The following is an 18,938-nucleotide window of genomic DNA, read 5'->3' as shown; positions in this document are numbered from 1 at the left end:
AAGAGTGCAAAACTCTGCATGAAAGACATGCTTGATATTTTCGGGGGGGGGGGCACATATTTTGTTCTCACAACATCAACTTTTCGTTCCTTCAAAAAAATGTATGTACATTTTTCAAAAGATTTTTTTTCCCACCAATTACCAGCTTTTATTTTAAGCTAATCCATTAGCGGGGGCCCTTAAATGCCACCTTTTCTTTTTAATAAAGACCGCAGGAACACTACTGCCCAACATGGACAAAATCTGCCTCATATGCCTCTGTGTCACTATCATGTGCACATGACTGTTAATGACAGGCAGCACATGTCTGCGATCTCCAATGTATGCCAGGATGCCCATCAGAAGCCAAGGGTGATCCCCATATGCCAAAGATGGGCACCCACGGGCCCTATGTCCCAGTCTCTCCTAGTGTCACCTTCATCACACTAATCACAAAGGAGGGACTCTGGGCTTTTTGGACAGGTGCTCAAACTTAGTAAAGATACAGAAAGCATGCTGAACAGCATACTTTCTGTATCTTTACCTTCATCACACTCTCACATTTCCTCTTTCCTTAATTCACGCTCACTTCTCTGTTTCTCTTTGGAAAACAAGGGACCCCTATATAGCTAATGTACAAGCTATACATAGGGAAATTCATGCATTAAGTAAGAATATATATCTCGTATATATTTCTCTTTGACATTGCCAGTACTCCGTTTCTCTCACTACAGTAACCACTTACTATAGAGAAAAGACCATAGCAAATCTAGAAAAATATATTTCTTTTTATTAATTTCTACAAATTCATTCTTTGATTTTTTACCTATTTGTTTTATACACCATAAACTTCTCTGTTTCTCTCAGCTACCCAATTACTTTCTAGCCTTAATTCCCTTTGCTCTCTTTCTCATACCTATTGTGGCATTCTTATTGTCAAGAACCAACTGTTTCAGCCAATTTTTCTCCCTTCTTTCCATATTTCACATTGATGCCCTACCTCAGTCTTTGTAGCACCCCCTTTTCATCTTATTTTCTTCCTTACTGTAATCTAGGTGTGTACAAAATAAATATAGCTACCCAGTGCTTTAAGTGGGATGAAACAACTGGGGGGTCTCTCATAGGGGCATGGCCAATGTAATTAAGGGTGTGGCTTAAAAACACTTAAGCTAAAAGTCTGTGCTTAGCTTAGTGTGCTACCCCACTGGTATTTTGTTGCTTCTGTATATTTATCCAGATATATAACAAAACAAGTACCATTACACCTACAAAAAGCCAGGGCTATTGGCATTGTCAATGGTTGTAAGTTGCATAAGATAAATAAGCAGCAACTATCACTTCGTTGTATATAATATTGAAAATGCTACTCGCTCTTGTGAGCGAGGTGGTGACGTGCAGCTAGAGGACTTTCAAGAAAAAAGGTTCGAACCTGACCTCTGTGATTCAAATCAAAATTATCTTTATTCGAGTTTCGAACAAAGCCATAAAAGAACATTTTAAAAAAAAAACATTGTTGATAAAAAATAGAATAAAACTATTTTAAAAATTAATATGCAGGATAAATACATTACTCGAAGTACAGTGATTACACGCTGTTAAGATTAGAGCGGTGGTTAATACAAAATTTTAAAAAATGGGCAATCGATTTTGCGTATAGTTCATTTACAACAGTTGCAATGCCAGTAGTGCTGGACGACATCTTCGGAGTCCCATGTTCTTTAGTATTGGGATTATCCAGCGACTACGGGGTGCGGCAAAAACAGAACAATACTGTATGAATATTACTTTGATCAGAAACACTGTCACAAGGGCAAGTTGGAAGGGTTGTTGACCAATCGTTTTGGGTGGGAAATGAAACAAGCCTGAAGAAACTACCCAATCTAAATCTTGTCAACAGAAATTTCTCAGACTGAGTAAGATCAAAAAATGAATATGCTCTTGAGTAATGTAACTGATGCTCATGCAAAGCGCTCCAAGTGTGTGCTGTATAAAACTGAGAAACAAGTATCTTTGAAGTTACATCAAAGGCAGTGACGGGTTTTACTACTGCAGAGTTAAGGTTTTTTTTTCAGCCTGAAGGTAAAAAATCCTGACAGGGACCCGTCCCGGCACCTGCTTTTAAAAACTGCATGTGCTGAGCACCGGCAGGAACCGGCCCACTTAAAGCCCTGCATCTACCTACTAACTTCATACTAACAACACCAGCGTTGCTTTCCTCACTACATTACCCGTCAAAGTCTGCAGGAGTTGGCCTCCCCAGCCCCATGGTCCCAGGGCAGGAACTCCAGCCTCCGGCCTCTCGCCCAAAGCACATTCCCGACCCTGGACCACTCACTCCCCAAGAGTGGGAGTAGATTTATTTCTGCGTGAGTAAATCCTGTTACAAGTGCAAAACCGATTTTTGATAAAATGTATGTGGTCTTGTGCACCGCCAAATATACGCAAAGTCCATCTTTCTCTTATTGTCATGTGCATTTGATGTATTTGATGCTACAACTAGACATTACTGATAACTACTCCTAGCATAGGAGAAGACACCAGCCTCGTCCTCTTTTCCCTAAATCTGCGACCACGCAAGTAGGATCTCATGACTTATACAAACAACACAAATGGAGTGGACACACTCTGCTAGATCCTAGGGTGATACAGTTACCTCTTTCTAAGAAGGCGTGCAACTAACCGGTAACTACAGCACCCAAGAGCAGGTGCCTCCAATAGTTATCTAACTTACATATATATCTGCCTGGCACATACGGAGTAAGAAGGTACGTAAAAAACCCTGGTATAGCCCTCCGGCCTCACACTGCAGCACCACAACCCAGTTAGGTTGACACAACAGAGACACATTCATTCAGCCCACCGATAACACATCTCCACTCTGCAATGGTAGCCGCTGAACTATTGGGATGGTCATAGCTGGACTACCGAAGGCACTGATAGGTCATTGTGGGCTATGTCCAGGCTGGGACGTTCGATGGGTGACCTCAGTCATGAGTTAGTTGGTGTCTTAGGTTCTCTTCAGTGACTAGCAGGCCCTCAGTTTCTTTCACCCTTCATGAGCCCTGGGCAGAGATGATCCCTTGCGGATATTTTAAGTTTGCACTGTTTTTCGTGATGAGTGTCATGGTACCATCAACAGGATGAAGTAAAAGTTAGGAAAACAGTGGCAAAGGGACGGAGCAAGAATGAAAAAGAGCCCCAGAGAACGAGATTAAGAGACAGGAGCTGTCCGACGATGGAGGAAAGAGGCATGAGTTGGAATCAAGACCAGGCAGCCTCTGTGTTCATAAGTTAAAGAGACAGGAAGGGTAGGTGGTGGTAGAAAGTGGCATGAGGTGGAATCAAGACCAGGCAGCCTCAGAATTTATGAGATAAAGAGACAGTGAGTGTAGGTGGTGGTATAAAGAGGCATGAGGTAGAATCAAGTCTAGACTGATGGGATATGCCTGTGATAAAAAGTAGGCCTGAGCGGTAAATTCTGTTTTGCTTGTGGAATTTGGGTAATTTCGCATTCCGCGGAGAATGCAGAGTAGCCCAAAATTCTGCGATCCGCGGCTTCGCTAACTTTTTTGCTTGTTTGCGCTTTCAAAATGCGTGTTTGCGAGATATTTTGCCCCAAGCACGCAAACAGCGTTCGCGAACAGGAAAAAAGCATTGCGAACACGTGGAACAAGCAATTCCGCGTGTTCGCAGAACATTTGAGTGCTCGCAGATTTTTTACCATTTCGCAGAGCTTTGCGTAGTGCGACTATGCAAATTCCGCCCACCCCTAATAAAAAGGCCGGAAGTGTAGGGTGGTGGAAGCAACAGACATGAGGTGGAATGAATACTAGTCAGCCTTGGTATTTATGAGAAAAAGAGACAGGACGTGTAGGGTGAGGCAAGAAAGAGGCATGAGGTGGACTTTAAACTAGGCGTCCATCATATTTTGCGATTCTGGCGTTCAGCAGTGCCAATGGTAAACAGTGCGCTCAGAGGTCTGACCAGAAGATGACAAAAAAGGTCTTGTAGGAGAGTGAAGAAGAGATGAGTTTGGAATGGAAGGGGTGACCCCTAAACTCACATATTTCATGGTCAGAAGTCTTCCTGAGAAAACAGTATTTAGATTTACTACCACCATTGTACCACAAGCTGTTACTCAGATGGGCAGTATGTCCTTACTTCTGGTGGTGTACCTAGGGTGTGCGCATTTATCTGTGGTAACATTTTACAAAGTGACTAATTGTCACTTTTTATAAAGCTTCCCGGTTTATCTTCACCCATGCAATTTTTTCTATATTGTGATTAATACGTACAAACATTTCCCTCTAATCGAAACCAGGGAAACTTTAAAATGTATGAAGTAGAATGTTCTTATTTACCATTTGCAGAAGTTTTTTATGTGCAGTGACAAATATATGCCCTACCACTGCTGGGTGACCAGTGAAGGCACCTGGAATGGCTCCTATGATACCAGGGAGCTCAGTGGTCACGTCTGTGACCTTCACAGACCTATAAATGACATCAGACATCATCCTAGCAGGTTACCAGTTTCTTAAAGAACACCACTGTTGGCAGTGGGACACTAGCATAGCACACTGGGCACCGGATGTGTGCTTTCCATCTCTGTGTACTGTCGGTGTGTGCTGGTGGCTTACTCTGGCAGAGGTTCAGTAAAGGACTTTAAAAGGGCCATCTGGCAAATTATGCCATAATATGTCTCAAAACCCAAACAGATGTCATCAAAGAAAAGAAGAGTCCAGATCGCCTATTGTTAGCAATAAAGGACTTGGGAAAGAGAAGTGTTTGTTTTCTCAGAGTTAATCAAGTGAAAAATGGACACTTGTAACAAGTCCAGACCGTTGGTTGGACGTCCGGGGGCAGAGTCAGCACAAGCAGCGTAGGATCGCAGACACGCGGCTCTGAACCTCCCCGATGAAAGCAACAATCTCCGCATTAGGGGGCTTTTCAAACTCGAGCGGTTTAAACACTGACCCTCGCTGTTTCCATTGAACTCCACATAATAAGTGTGAGTAGAACATTCATGTTTGTCTGTCCTTTTCCGTCCTGACGAAAGCCCCGTAGACTCCTTTGAGCCAAGGGGGGCTGAAACATGTCGACACTCTTGTAATTGAATACTTCTGGATCACATAATCCGATCTAGGACAAGTACCCATTGGTTTTATTATAAGATCTTCACCATTTCATTAAAATTTCCCTAGGTGCTGATCTCATTTTTAACAGTATTTTTGATCTTTCTTTGCACAAAATTTTCTCTCTGGCCACTGCAACCCAGACCAGAGGAGCCTCTGGTTGAGGCAGGCACCCACACTATCTATGGTACCCAATGATAACTGCCAACGAACCACAATGTAGGGGCGGAGGAACGATATATACCGCTATACCTATTCACATTGGGTCTTTTGAGGGTACCATAGTTTTTCCAACCAACGGTCTGGACTTGTTACAAGTGTCCATTTTTCACTTGATTAACTCTGATACTGTTTGGGGAAATAAATGGACACGTTTTCCTCGTCCCTCCTCTGATTATCCTCTCGTGTTTGTTTTCTCTTCAGTAGATGGTCTACAAGAAATGCGGTCACATTTGCCTGCACCATTCACATTCCCAGGCACATCCCTGCTGGAAATGCTGTGCTGCTTTGGGTAAATACCAAACTTTATTGTCTGATGGTACAAAGGGTAACATGTTTGACTAATTGACCTCTCTCCCAGTGCTTCAGATATTCAGAAGCCAGAGAAGAACTTCTCTGATGATTGATTACTAATCAATGAAGGGATCCGCAATCTGCCAAGCGTGGACCCTCCCAGGCTGCCAAAACATTGCTCATGTCCAACTCTTTGACAACTGACACATTCGCAAATGTTTTTAGCCCAGTCGGAAGTCTGCGGGCCGTGTCCAGGCAATGCTATCAAGGAGACAAGATGGCGGACTCCGAGTGACTCGCTCTCTCCTGGCGACCGCCTAAATGCCATTGCTACAGCAAACAGCACGCGCCAGGGAAAGGCCACCGCGCCTGACCGCGCGGGGAGGTTTTCAATCGCCTGAATGTCAGGGAGAAGGATGCTGTCGCCTGGGTGATTGCCAGGAGATTAACCTCAGCCTTATTTAGAACACATCCAAGGGGAAAGAACACACAAGCCCGGCGGAGATGTAAAACCATCGCAAAAGAGCGGTCTCCCCAAAAACCGCGAACCCCAAAAGCAGGAGAAAGAGCAAGATGCTCCGGAGAGTCACATGGGGGTAGATTATTGTTTTATTTCATTGTCACTCTCCAGGGCGTCCACGTCACTCATCTGCAACCGTGACACAAATCGATGACCTGCTCTGGGGCGCCATGCACACCTGACGAGGGCATGGACAGGAGGGCAGCAGATCTGTGTCAGCGAGAAGTTATTCTGCACCTGGAGAGAGGCACCTTCTCCTATCAAAGAACAGCAAACCGCAGTAATCATAACCCGGGCCGGGAAGATGAAGCCGGACCCAATGGGGGCCTAGGACACACGCAGTCCGAAAGCGGGAAGTCCCTCCCCGCCCCATTTACATACCCGCTAGAAAGGGGGCGACCAGGATTAGTCACCCCAGGGCGAGCCAGGTAGGGCGAGGGCATGGGCGTCCGCAGGGGAGGGCAAGGGGGTGCGCTTGCCCCCCCCTGGATCGCCGGTCCCATTCCTTTTGGTCCGTAATGTTCAAGATTACAGCAGGCTGTTCCCCTGCGAGAAGCCCCAGGAGTTTAAATGTTCTCTCACTTGGGGCCTCTCGCACTTCTCTTTGAACTCTAGAAGCTGCAGCAGCCCCTCCCTGACCTCGAGCAGACTGTGGACAGGCCCGTTGTCATTCTCTCTGCTGCTGATCATCACATAAAGAATGACAATGGGCCGTCTGCATTAAACGTGCCTTGAAGGCGAGTGAGGAAGTTAAAATGTTGCCCCCCCCCTGGAAGGCGAGTGATGAAGTTAAAATTTTGCCCCCCCTGGAAACATTTCTGCGAACGCCCATGGGCGAGGGGGGGATAAATATGGGCAACAGGCCCAGGAGCGGCACAACCCCCCCCCTCGCAGAGAGAGCAGAAGAATCCCACCCACGCACACAGAAAGAAGCAGACGTCGCAGCCACAAGGGTAGAGGTGAAGCAGAAGGAACACAAGGAAGGTAGAGAAAAAAGAGAACTTACTAAAAGGTAGATGGAAGGCTCACACAGTGTCCTTGGGATGCCTCACAGCAGGGGCACTGAGGAAGCTAAGGGCGGTGTGCTGCCATAGAAAGAGTAGATGTGATGCTCCCGCAGGACCCTTGGGATGCCTCACGGCACGGGTACCGAAGGAGCGAAATGCAAGAACTCAGGAAGGATAGAGTAGATGCTCAAGTAAGGTCCTTGGGATGCCTCACGTCACAGACCCCTGGGAGCAGGGAGGGCCCATGAAAGGAGCTAGGGCGAGCAGGACGGCACTTGCAGTCCGGGCAGGTCCTGATGGACACCCTCTAAGTCGGTAGCAAGTTGAAGCCTAGACCCGTGAATCGAAAGCCCAGACAAGAGGCCCCTCCCTTCGCTGGAAAGTGAGGAGGCTGGGTCCATACAGTGAGCAAAAACGATTGTTGTAAAGACCAGGAAATATAAATGTGTAGCATGGACATTAAACGAGCAGTTGATATGACAATGAATTTTGCAAACATGTATAAACATGTGATGTTAAATAAACTGCAACCTTTTAAGGCACCAAAGCACGTTGTCAGTTGTGATTTAAGGGTTAATATGAATGCAGTTTGTTGGACACGATTGAGGGGGGGGGGCAACTCGCCTCCAGGAGGGGGTTTGATGGACGAAACCTGAACCGCGACTTATAGTTCAAATACTACTATGGTTGTTTTTGTTAATGATATAATTAACAACAAACAATGTTAAAAAAGTAATTAGAATAATAATAACACAACCGCAAAAATGAAGATGAAAAAACACAAATACCTTAATAATAGGAATTATTATTGTAATTCTAATACTCCTCTACCTTGTCCTTTTCCGACTGCTGCTACTAAAAATAACAGAAATAAATAATATTACACATTATATTATGATGATGATTATATTATCATCAGCATCATCTTTCTATTATTATTATTATTATTATCATTATTAGCATCATATAATTATTAATATTTATTATTGCTGTTGTCATTACTAACAACACTACGGTAAGTATTAATAAGAATACTAATTAACCACAATAAGAATAACAATAATGGCATATATGATTATTGTTATTATTATTGTATTGTATTGTGTTGTTCCAATTCTAATTATTATTCTCAATAATTAATATTATTTGTTTGTCATTATTATTATAAATGTTATAGCCAGAGCACCCTTCCAGCAGCCGGAAGGACGGATCTGCCTGCTCTTGAGGACTGCAGGATTGGCTGTGTAAGCGGGCATGCTTGCATGATTGAACACCCATGTGACTGTGCACCAGTGAAGCACCGGGACCCCTCAGAGCCCCTCAGGACCACCCATCATAACCCGCTGGGTCAACACTGCAGCATCCCCTCCTCGTCTACGAGAATCTACCTCAGGATAATGACGTCATTTGTACAAAGGGAGGTAGGCTTGCACCAGACCTGTTCGAAGCCCCTCCTGGTGGAACTGTGTCACAACAAGGAGTGGCTACCTCCAGACGCGGTTCCCAGCTCTGCACGCTGTCTGTTGCGATGGTTGATCAGCTTTGGGCATCACTTGCACGAAGTGAGACAGGTAGAAAGGTGACCATCGCCAAGAACAAGTGATGACCTTCTCAATCCTCCCCACTGCTTGAGGGATAGTGTCTTGGGCACCAACACCAGCATTCTGGTTCACCCAAGAGTCCCATATGGTATCCTCAACTTTCTCAGAGAGCAAGAACCCGCAGCCAGCTACTTCCATTTCATCTGCTCCCCCGCTCCTCGGTTATGTCTAGCTGATGGCAGGTCCACCTACCTTAGCTTAGGGATTCAGCCTCATTTAATGGAAGTCCACCGTGTGCCACCTTATTTCAGGGCTGACAACCCTAGGATATCTGCCTGGTTTGCATATGCCAAGGACCCGCCACCGTATATATGAGCTCCACCTTCTGTCACAAACCTCAGTTGTTTCTGAAAGATTGAATTTATGTCCATCATGGGACTGGATTACCCACCTCGTGCCACATATCTTCCTTTTAATCTGGAATGACTATCCTAGGCCATGAATGACCATCATATATCAGGGATGCCATCTCATGCCAGTGGTGAATAACCGATGACCACCAGAGCTCCGGGTGACCCGCTTCAGTCCAGGATCCGGTCTAGGGTAATTGGTGGCCACCGGGTTTCGGGTGAAGTCACCTTTGGCCAGAGACTTTCACCCTATTAGGAGTCTCAATTTACGCCACAGACTCCCAGCGTATCTCAGGGCTCCTCGTCACCCTCCAACCCCATCCGGTGAAGGGGTGACACGGCCTGCACGCCCACATTTACGAATGACCCTCGCGAATGTGCCGCAAAAGCAACTGGGGTCTATATATCTTATATATTTATAAATCCTTCCTTCTCTCTTTTTATGTTTGATAGCTGATGTCTATATTCATGCGCACAGCAGGTGTCAGTTTATTGATGAGGTTTTTTTGCAGAAAGAATAAGATTCAGTCCCAGCAGGGGTCAGATTGTTTCCATATCTTTCAACTAGACTCAATTAAAGGATATTATAGGAGCGAGAAGAGAGGCACAGGACTTCCGTGTCACTTTCATGCCCCCTCCTCTCCTGCGCCCCCGGCCATCTAGGGTTCCACACTGCGCTCTGAAGCCACCTAAAACCAGGGCGAGGCGCTACACACAAGCAAGCAATGTCTTATGATATCATGACCACTCCTCTCTCCTCTGCCCCCTTCGACCCTCTCCTACACCTCTTCCCCCTCTCCTTCCTTCACCCCGCCCCATCCCACTCTCATCTCTCCCATCCATACAGCGATACTGGAATCCACAATACAGTCATATTCAAACCAAAAGACACCTATACTCAACCCACAACACAGCCATACTCAACCCACAACACAGCAATACTATCCCTATAACCCAGCCATACTCAGCCCGCAGCATGGCCATATCTATAACCACAACACAGCCATACTCAACCCACAACACAGCAATACTATCCCTATAACCCAGCCATACTCAGCCCGCAGCATGGCCATATCTATAACCACAACACAGCCATACTCAACCCACAACACAGCAATACTATCCCTATAACCCAGCCATACTCAGCCCGCAGCATGGCCATATCTATAACCACAACACAGCCACATTCAACCCACAACACAGCCATACTCAACCCACAACACAGCAATACTATCCCTATAACCCAGCCATACTCAGCCCGCAGCATGGCCATATCTATAACCACAATACAGCCACACACTACCCACAACACAGCCATACTCAACCCAGAACATGGAGATATATATATATACCTAAAAAACCTCTATACTAACACCCATCAAAACAGCCGGACTTTCTTCTATAACAGACCTGTACTCTATTCAGAATACGGCTACCATCAACTCAAAACACCACGATGTTTTACCCACAACAAAACTCTCTCTAGCCAGAACAAAAAGATACTCATGCCTGTAAGACAGCCATAGTCTGCCCACAACACACCTATACTGAAATCAAAGTATAGCCATACTATGCTCAGAGCAAAGCCACACTCAACCCACAGCTCAGCCATACGCAACCTACAACACAGCCATAGTCTACCCAGAACTTAGCCATACCCAACCTCCAAAACAACCATATCTATACACACCAACACAGCCATATTCAATCCAGAACCCAGCCATGCTCAACCCACTACACACACATACTCATATACACGGTTTCTTAACCTCAATACAGCCACACTCAACCCATAGCACTGCCCGACTTACCGCACAACACAGCATTACTCTTCCCACCGGGACGCATCATTTAGTAGGTTGGCTTAACCGACAAGTTTGTATTGTCAGCAAACTATATTTAACATGCACCCGTTCCTTAAAAATCTTAGGAGCATGCTGCAACACTCTCCTTCTGTGTCGTATTAAAAGCTTCAAGTCAGTGCTTAATTTGAGTCAATGGTTGCTGGGGGGCACCGGCACTCATTCTTTGAGGACCGGCTCTTATTTTTCCTCATCAGACTTTGACCCAGAGCACGAGAGAGAAAAAATAGTGTGTAACTTGTAAAAGAATAAGTGCTAAGGCCCAAGTCTTGCTAAGAGGTCAGCGGCGAGTGCTACTGAACGTCAGGGGTGCCAAACACCCAGACTGCGTAGTCTTGATTCCCTCATGCGCCTTTCATCCACCACTAGATACTCCCTGGCCCTTTATCTCACTCTTGCAGGTTCCTGCTTTCTCCATTTTTCAAGATTTTTCTATCTTTCGCTTCCTCCTCCTGTCCCCTTTTGTGCCCAAGATGCCACATATCTTTAGAAGATAAGAAGGCCGACCCATGCCAACAACATCTACTTTGCAAATGTCAACCTCCCCGGCGATTCAATCATCGAGGCAATGCACAGTACTCATCCAGAGCGCCTCGCTGTACCATGCCTCGTGGAACCCACCACAGACCCCACACTCATCACCATTCAACATCTGTTTTAACATCTGGACCTCATACTTCCAGCTATTTCTACTCGCCTATTCCATGCAGCATTGGCACTTGACAGGTAAGATCTTGCCAATGTCCCAGACTTCTGGCACTTGACAAAAAAGACCATGCAAACACCACAGACCACTGGCACTTGATTGGCAACATGTTGCCCGCACCAAAATCTGCATGGTATTAACTGTCATGATCTTGCCAATGACACAGACGCTGGCACTTAACATAACATGTATTTGTAAAGTGCACATTCACCCAAGGGTGTCTTGGTGCTGAATAACAGCTGTTTATTGTTACCCAACTCAATGGTACTCATTTTATCAACCTCACAAGGATGAAAGACTGAGTGGACCTGCCAGGATTTGAACCTGTGATATTGAGGTTGAACACAGCCCCTACAGTGGACGCATTAGTCCACTAAGCCACCAGACCTGGCTTGACCAGCAAGATGTTGCCAGTGGGAGGAAATTGCATGGAATTGACTTCCAAGATCTTGCCAAGGGCACAGAGCATTGGCAAATGACTGGCCAGATCATCGCACATTCATCAGAGGCAATCCTCAAACGACAGAATCTGTTAGGCATCGCATATTCTTCTGGGAAGGACTGACGACCTTGCACAACAGACAGACTTCTCCTACTGCAAACAATGTTGTAAAAAACATCGGAACCGTTTTAAGGCGTAAAATAAAGTAGTAACCCTCCACCAGACATACCAGTGCTACAGGGCCTAAGGTATTCTACGGCACACCACCACAGCTTGTGCAACCTGTTTGTGGTGCCAAATGCCAGTGACACTGTTACCTTATTATCTAAATATTCTAATAAATGTCCCTATTTCGAATATTCCTTGTCACTAAAGCTGTTAGAACAAACTAAACAAGGTATTTTCATTTTAATGTACAACTATATTGAAATGTTACACAATCTATGGATGTACTTTCCTCAAAAATAGACTGACTGCCATCATTTGGAGGTCTGTCAGGAATAAGTGCCGTTGTTGAGAAATAAGCTCACTTTGCCACTGGATTCACATGTCTGAACTGGGGTGGCGGAGTGAGCTAAAGAACGGTGATGGATTAAACCCAGATCAGTTGACTGGGGGTGAGTGTTTGTATTGTCAACGCTCCGTCCATCATCCCCTTTGGTTTTTCTTTTTTTCGTTGTTGAGAAATATGCACTGATGCCAAGCACCGGAAAACACCGGCACAAATTAAACACCACAGTGCTATATTCAAAGAAGATTCCACTGCAGCTGGCATCCTCTCAGCAGATCCAATCACAGTCCTTTAGAGACTTAGAGCCTGATTGCCATCTTGGCGGATGGGATAGTCTGCCGTAATACACGTTTATAGGATATAATGGAATTGTAATACAGCATACGGGATAACCGTCTCATTTTTGATGGAGTAACCCTGTCAACGAAGATCGTAATCAGGCCCTTAGACATGAAAAATATCCTGAGGTACTTGGGTACTTGGGGAGTGAATGACGAATATTAAATTAAGGCTTTTCTGGTATATCTGGCTGAACTCTGACCTCTGCAAGACTTTTTTATTCTCCTGGTGTGTTATCTTCACTTTATAAATTGAGCAAGATGACATGGCAGCACAACACAAAACTCTGCATTAATACATGAAACAAGTGCATTCTTAATGAAGAAAGTCAACAAATTGTGCCATAACATTGAATCAAGTCCTCTCACAACCAACGTATCCTTTGTCCATCGCACAATCAAATGGCCTTCACGCTGGCCTCCCACCATCAAGAAAGACCCAATGAATGAACTTGTGTCTCTAAAAGCTGCATCCAATTAAGGCAACATCCTCCCGCCTCTTTCGTGCAAACACTCACCGCAAAAACACTCTATTCTCTCCCAGCAATTATTAATGCCTTCTTCGCTGAAGGACTTTTCCTGTGCTCTGAAATGTGTCCGGATACGTCAATCAATCAATCAAATAATCAATAAGGGTTCTTCTAAAGCACGGCTAATTGCCCATTGGGCCTCAAGGTGCCGGTGGGGAGTTCTGCAGTTCAGTTGAAGAGCCAGGCCTTGAGGTTCTTCCTGAACGGAGGAAGTGAAGGTGATTGCCTGAGATGTCGAGGTAGAGAGTTCCAGGTCTTCGCAGTGAGGTAGGAGAAGGATCTTCCTCTGGCCGAGGTCTTGCGGATCTGTAGGACAGGGGCCAGGGCCAGTGGGGTGGAGCGAAAATGTCTGGTGGGTGTGAAGGAGGAGAGGCGATGGTTGAGGTATGCAGGTCCAGTGTTGTGGAGGGCTTTGGAAGCATGCATGAGGAGCTTCCAGGTGATTCTTCTGTTCTTCGTGAGGCAGTGAAGGTCTCTCACGTGACCAGAGATGTGGCTGCAGCGGGGTATGTCCAGAATACGTCTGGAGGAGGCATTCTGGATTCTCTGCAATTTATTTGAGAGTTTTTGGGTATTGCCGGCTTAGGGGGCGTGGCCATAGTCGAGCTAGCTGCTAATGAGAGCCTGGGTGACCATTCTCCTAGACTCTGTTGTGATCCACTTGAAAATCTTCCAAAGCAGGTGGAGCACGTGGAAGCAGGAGGATGGGACGGCATTGATTTGGCGGTTCATTGAGAGTGAGGAGTCGAGCATTATACCGAGGTTGACTGCTTAGTTGGTGGGTGTTGTCGTGTCCTACCGCCCAGGAACTCACACAGGACACGATGTGCATCTTACAGGTATTCTTTTATTCATTGGCTTACATCATGCATGTATCACGACCTCCTTCCTCGAGGTCCAGCTCCAGAGAGTGTTTTCTCTCCCCGCCCCTTGACCGGATGTGGTGTCCGGTGTCTCCTTGCCCCTGCGCTGTCACAGCGTCCTAGTGCCCATGTCCTGGACAGGACATCTCCCCCCTTGTTGCAAAACAAACATTTTTTGAAAAAAAATTTTGAAGAAAGAAAGAGAGAAAGAAAGAGGGAGAGAGAGAGAGAGAGAGAGAGAGAGAGATAGAAGAGAGTTGATGATGCGCGATGGCCCATAGGCCCCTTCATTTACACCTCTTCAATTAGTCTCTTTGGTTCCATTTGTTTCCTTCTTGATCGCTGTTTTCTGATATGCATCTTCAATTAGTCTCTTTGGTTCCATCTGTTTCCTTCTTGATCGCTGTTTTCTGATGTCCGCTTGAGTTTCTTCCTTTTGTGTGTCTTTCTACAGTTCTTGCTTTGACCTTTCCGCTTCTCTTGCTTCTGCCTTGCTGACATGCGAAAGGTGCCCTGTGACGTGACACTGGCCAAACTGCCGCCTTTGCCATCCGTTCTTTTGCTTTTGTCATCTTCAACTTGCCTCCGGGGGGTCTCGTTGCCACATTTCCTCGCTTGTCCTTCTGTCCTTCTTTGACCATCGCGATATCCCCTTTCTTTTCTTGGTAAGTCTCTTCGGTCTGCACTTATTTTGTCTTCCACTTGTGGCCGTCTCGTCTTGCTCAGTCTGTAGGGTGTTACTATCCGTGCCTCTTCCATGGTGGTGTCTTTCTTTGTCTCTTGTTCTAGCTCTGACGTTGTTGCTGATATCGGTGCGTTGTTCTCTAGGATGTAGTTTAGGTGATCTTCCGCCCTTATTCTTGCGTCTTTTTTGTATCGCCGTGGATGTCTGGACATGTAGTCGGCTAGATTTTGTTCTCTTTCATGCTTGTTAATTATTTTCAATTAGTAGTCCATCAACCTTCTTCCCCACCTTTCTGTCCTTGGTGGTATGTTTGCTTTTCGTTTGCCCTAAATCATTCTTAGTGATTGGTGGTCCGTCACTATTGGTGATCTTGGTGATTTTTTTCTGCTTTGTGTTGGACCATTATCGCGCCCAATCCTACTGGGCCGGCATCTGCGGTGATCTTCGTGCCTAGTGTTGGATCCAAGTACTCCAGGTGATCTCCCATTGGTGTTACCCAGGCTGTCAGTCCGTCTGCCGGCTCGATGATTTCTTGACTCAGTAGCAATTTTCCCCCTTTCAGCTTTCCTAGTCCTCTTATTTGTTTCTGATATTCTCTTGAGATGTTCGTGGCGCCGCTGTCGAGCACGAGCCTCGCTTTGTGGGGCCCCACCTGTTCTTCTTTTCTATTTCTAGCACTTGTTCACTGACTCTTCGTGCTTTCTGTCATTTTTTTTTTGTCCTTTTGCTCTTTTTGGCACTTATTTTCTTCCTTTGTTTTACTTTATTTCGCCTCTTCTGGGCTTTCTTAGTCCTTTTTCCTTATATTCTCCTTTTTTCTTTGTGATCTTTTGTCCCTTTTTCTTCCTTTGTTTTACTTTATTTGGCCTCTTCTGGGCTTTCTTGGTCCTTTTCCTTTTATTCTCTTCTTTTTTCTGGTATGCACTTGTATTCTTTCTTTGTCTCTTTGTTTTATTTCTTTGTCTTCTCCTTTTCTTTATTTCTCTTTTTTAGGTGCGCCTGCCTCTTCTGGGCTTTCTTGGTCCTTTTCCTTTTATTCTCTTCTTTTTCTGGTATGCACTTGTATTGTTTCTTTGTCTCTTTGTTTTATTTCTTTGTCTTCTCCTTTTCTTTATTTCTCTTTTTTAGGTGCGCCTTTCCTGACACTTATTTTTTTTTTGGGTTTGTGTCTTTCTGTGTCACCACGTGTCCTTGGTGCTGTTTCTGTTACTTTCTGATACTTTCCGTTTCCAGATGACCTTTATTATAGACTTGCATGCATTCACTGGCCGGCGTTACCCCCCCGACCTCTTGCTCCGAGGTCCTGATCCTTACTTTTTTTTTTTTTTTTTTTACCTCTTTTGTCCTTTTAGGTCACTTCTGTGACTTATTTCCCTTTAAATTCACTTTAAATCACCCTTTTTTGTCACTTCTTTTGCACTTTTCTTTTATCACCACTTGTTGTTCTTGTATTCTTTCTTTTCCACTTCTTTAGTCCCTTTACGTTACTACTGTTGCTTATTTTCCTTTAATTTTCTTTAAATCACCCTTTTTTGTCGCTTCTTTTGCACTTTTCGTGCTTTGCCTGGCCTCAAAATGGCCGCCGCGCTGTCCCTCGCTTCCTATTGGCTCCCGCGCCTGTTTCTAAGATGGCCGCCGAGACTCTCGCGAGAGCTCGCGCCGATTCTTTCAAGTCTTCGCGCTTTTCCTCGGCGCTTACCGCTTCACTTGGTCTTCTCTCTGCAGCGCTTGGGGTGGGCTCCCACGTCGCTGCACGTCTTCTTTCAGCACTTCCTTCTTCTTCTTCGCTGCACTGTGATCCAGGGTGGGCTCCTGGTTTAAAATCACGATCTTTTCCATGTCGCTGCTGGCCTCCTAATGATGCCTCACCTCTACCTCTTCTTGCGCTGGACACCGCATCCCACTCTTCGTCGCCAGTTGTCGTGTCCTACCGCCCAGGAACTCACACAGGACACGATGTGCATCTTACAGGCATTCTTTTATTCGTTGGCTTACATCATGCATGTATCACGACCTCCTTCCTCGAGGTCCAGCTCCAGAGAGTGTTTTCTCTCCCCGCCCCTTGACCGGATGTGGTGTCCGGTGTCTCCTTGCCCCTGCGCTGTCCCAGGGTCCTAGTGCCCATGTCCTGGACAGGACAGGTGTGGGGGGCTCCGAGCGCTGCAGGCCACCAGGAGTCATCCCAGGAGGAGGGAGTGGTGCCCAGGCTGAGGACTTCGATTTTGTCGGAGTTAAGTTTGAGGCAGCTTTCCTTCATCGAGGCGGCGACTGCCTTCATCCTGTTGTGAAAGTTGCTCTTAGCGCCTGTAGGTTCGTTAGTGAGGGAGAGAATCAGCTGGCTGTCGTCGGTGTAGGAGATGACGTTGAGTCTGTGGTTTCGGACGATGGCTGCAAGGATAAGTCCTTCATGAAACCCACACTTGACCATGACAACCTCAGCAGTTCCCACCTCGTCTCTCATCTCCCGAACCTCGAACAAGCTGAAGTCCACAATGACAAAGACAAGCCTTCTTGACTGCTCTATCTTCAGGCACCTGTTTAACAAGACTACAGCACCTACACCAATGATGCTCTCCGCATCTCTCTGATAGTGGTGCTCAATGACTCATGCTAGATGGTCTGATGGAGCCTTCAAAAATGCTAAGCCCCACACTTGCATCAACGTTCACCACATCGAGATGAGTACAAAGGACAAGATCAATCCTAGGTGTAAGTCACCATTTCATTGCAACAGGCCAGTCCAGATTTCCACTGACATCAGTCACCTGTGGGAATCTCAAGATTGCATCCTCCCCCTCTGACGGCATAATAGCAGGGAGCCAAGGTCTATGCCAGATGTTCAAGACACACTACGTGAGTTATAGACCCATGCAGCAGGCAAGTGCCTATACCGAAGGAGAGAAAGTTTTAACAACTGGTGTAGCCCAATGCACAATGGCTATAATGCTATTAGAACATTCAAACTACATTGGGAAACATGTTTTAAATTAAACTTGGAAAACTAGAAAGACAAGTGTCAGAATCTTGAAGCATTATTGGTTCTAAGCCACTCCATTGTCTTCAGGATACCTCACAAAACTCCAAGGTCCTTCAACACCAGCAATCACAAACTGTAAGGATCACAGAATGCTGCTCTTGTTATGCAATCCTGCATCACCAACACTCAACAATCTCAACAATCAGGATTCCAGAATGTTCATTTGTTTGAAGATGTCAGGTTTGGGTTTGTGACCTTGTGGACATTTTTCGCCAGATGGATCTTTAAATGATTTATTGTAGACCTGAAACTAATATTAACAATTATGTGCTGTGCATTTGTTCCTTGATCAGGTAGACTTTATGATAGGTTTATATCCTGGTTTGGTCTTAAAGTTGGCGGTGATCCTGTGATTGTAGTGTGAGTGAATGTTCCTTTTGCCTGCAGTCGCAGGATGTTTATAGGTGTAGGATCTTGAAGGAGATACAATCTGTACCAGACAGCCAACTTCTACAAACATTTCACTGTGCATGAGGAGAGGCGGAGCATGGATGGGGTGGGGCGGAGCACGGATGAGGTGGGGCGGAGCACAGATGAGGAGGGGCGGAGCACATATGGGGAGGGGCTTAGTGCAGAGCCCAGTCTGAGGCACTTCTACAACGCTTCAACACTTCCACGAAAGAATAAAATACAAAAAGCTTTGAAGCCTGCTGCCGATGTCCTGAGAAGGTGTCACAGCTCATAATGAACATTCGCTGGGCCTGGCCTCCCAACATGAGCTGGGAACCCTCTCTGTGAAAGGGTTTCCAGCTCATCTTTTGTGCCACTGTGTGATATCGGCGCTTCACTGGGAGACCGCGTGAAGGTAGCGGACATTTTGAGCCCGATTCACAAAGAGTCTCTGTAGTCGTGACGGAGTCTC

The 18,938-nt window shown here is 45.8% G+C and overlaps 1 long non-coding RNA gene across 5 annotated transcripts in view; it reads right to left on the bottom strand.

Moving 5' to 3' along the window:
• Positions 1-18,938, bottom strand: part of LOC144798872 (uncharacterized) — a 1,194,519-nt gene that overhangs the window by 271,318 nt on the left and 904,263 nt on the right. For 2 of the 5 annotated variants that reach the window (XR_013603685.1, XR_013603683.1), the window contains exon 4: positions 7,940-8,006. The exons of the other annotated variants lie outside the window; for them this stretch is intronic. This is a non-coding gene — a long non-coding RNA (uncharacterized LOC144798872). The remainder of the gene's footprint in view (positions 1-7,939; positions 8,007-18,938) is intronic. 5 annotated transcript variants of the gene reach the window in all.

The sequence above is a fragment of the Lissotriton helveticus genome, chromosome 12, assembly GCF_964261635.1.
Source record: "Lissotriton helveticus chromosome 12, aLisHel1.1, whole genome shotgun sequence".
In the NCBI taxonomy this organism is placed as follows: Eukaryota; Metazoa; Chordata; class Amphibia; order Caudata; family Salamandridae; genus Lissotriton; species Lissotriton helveticus.
This window is presented reverse-complemented; position numbering and strand designations above follow the sequence as displayed.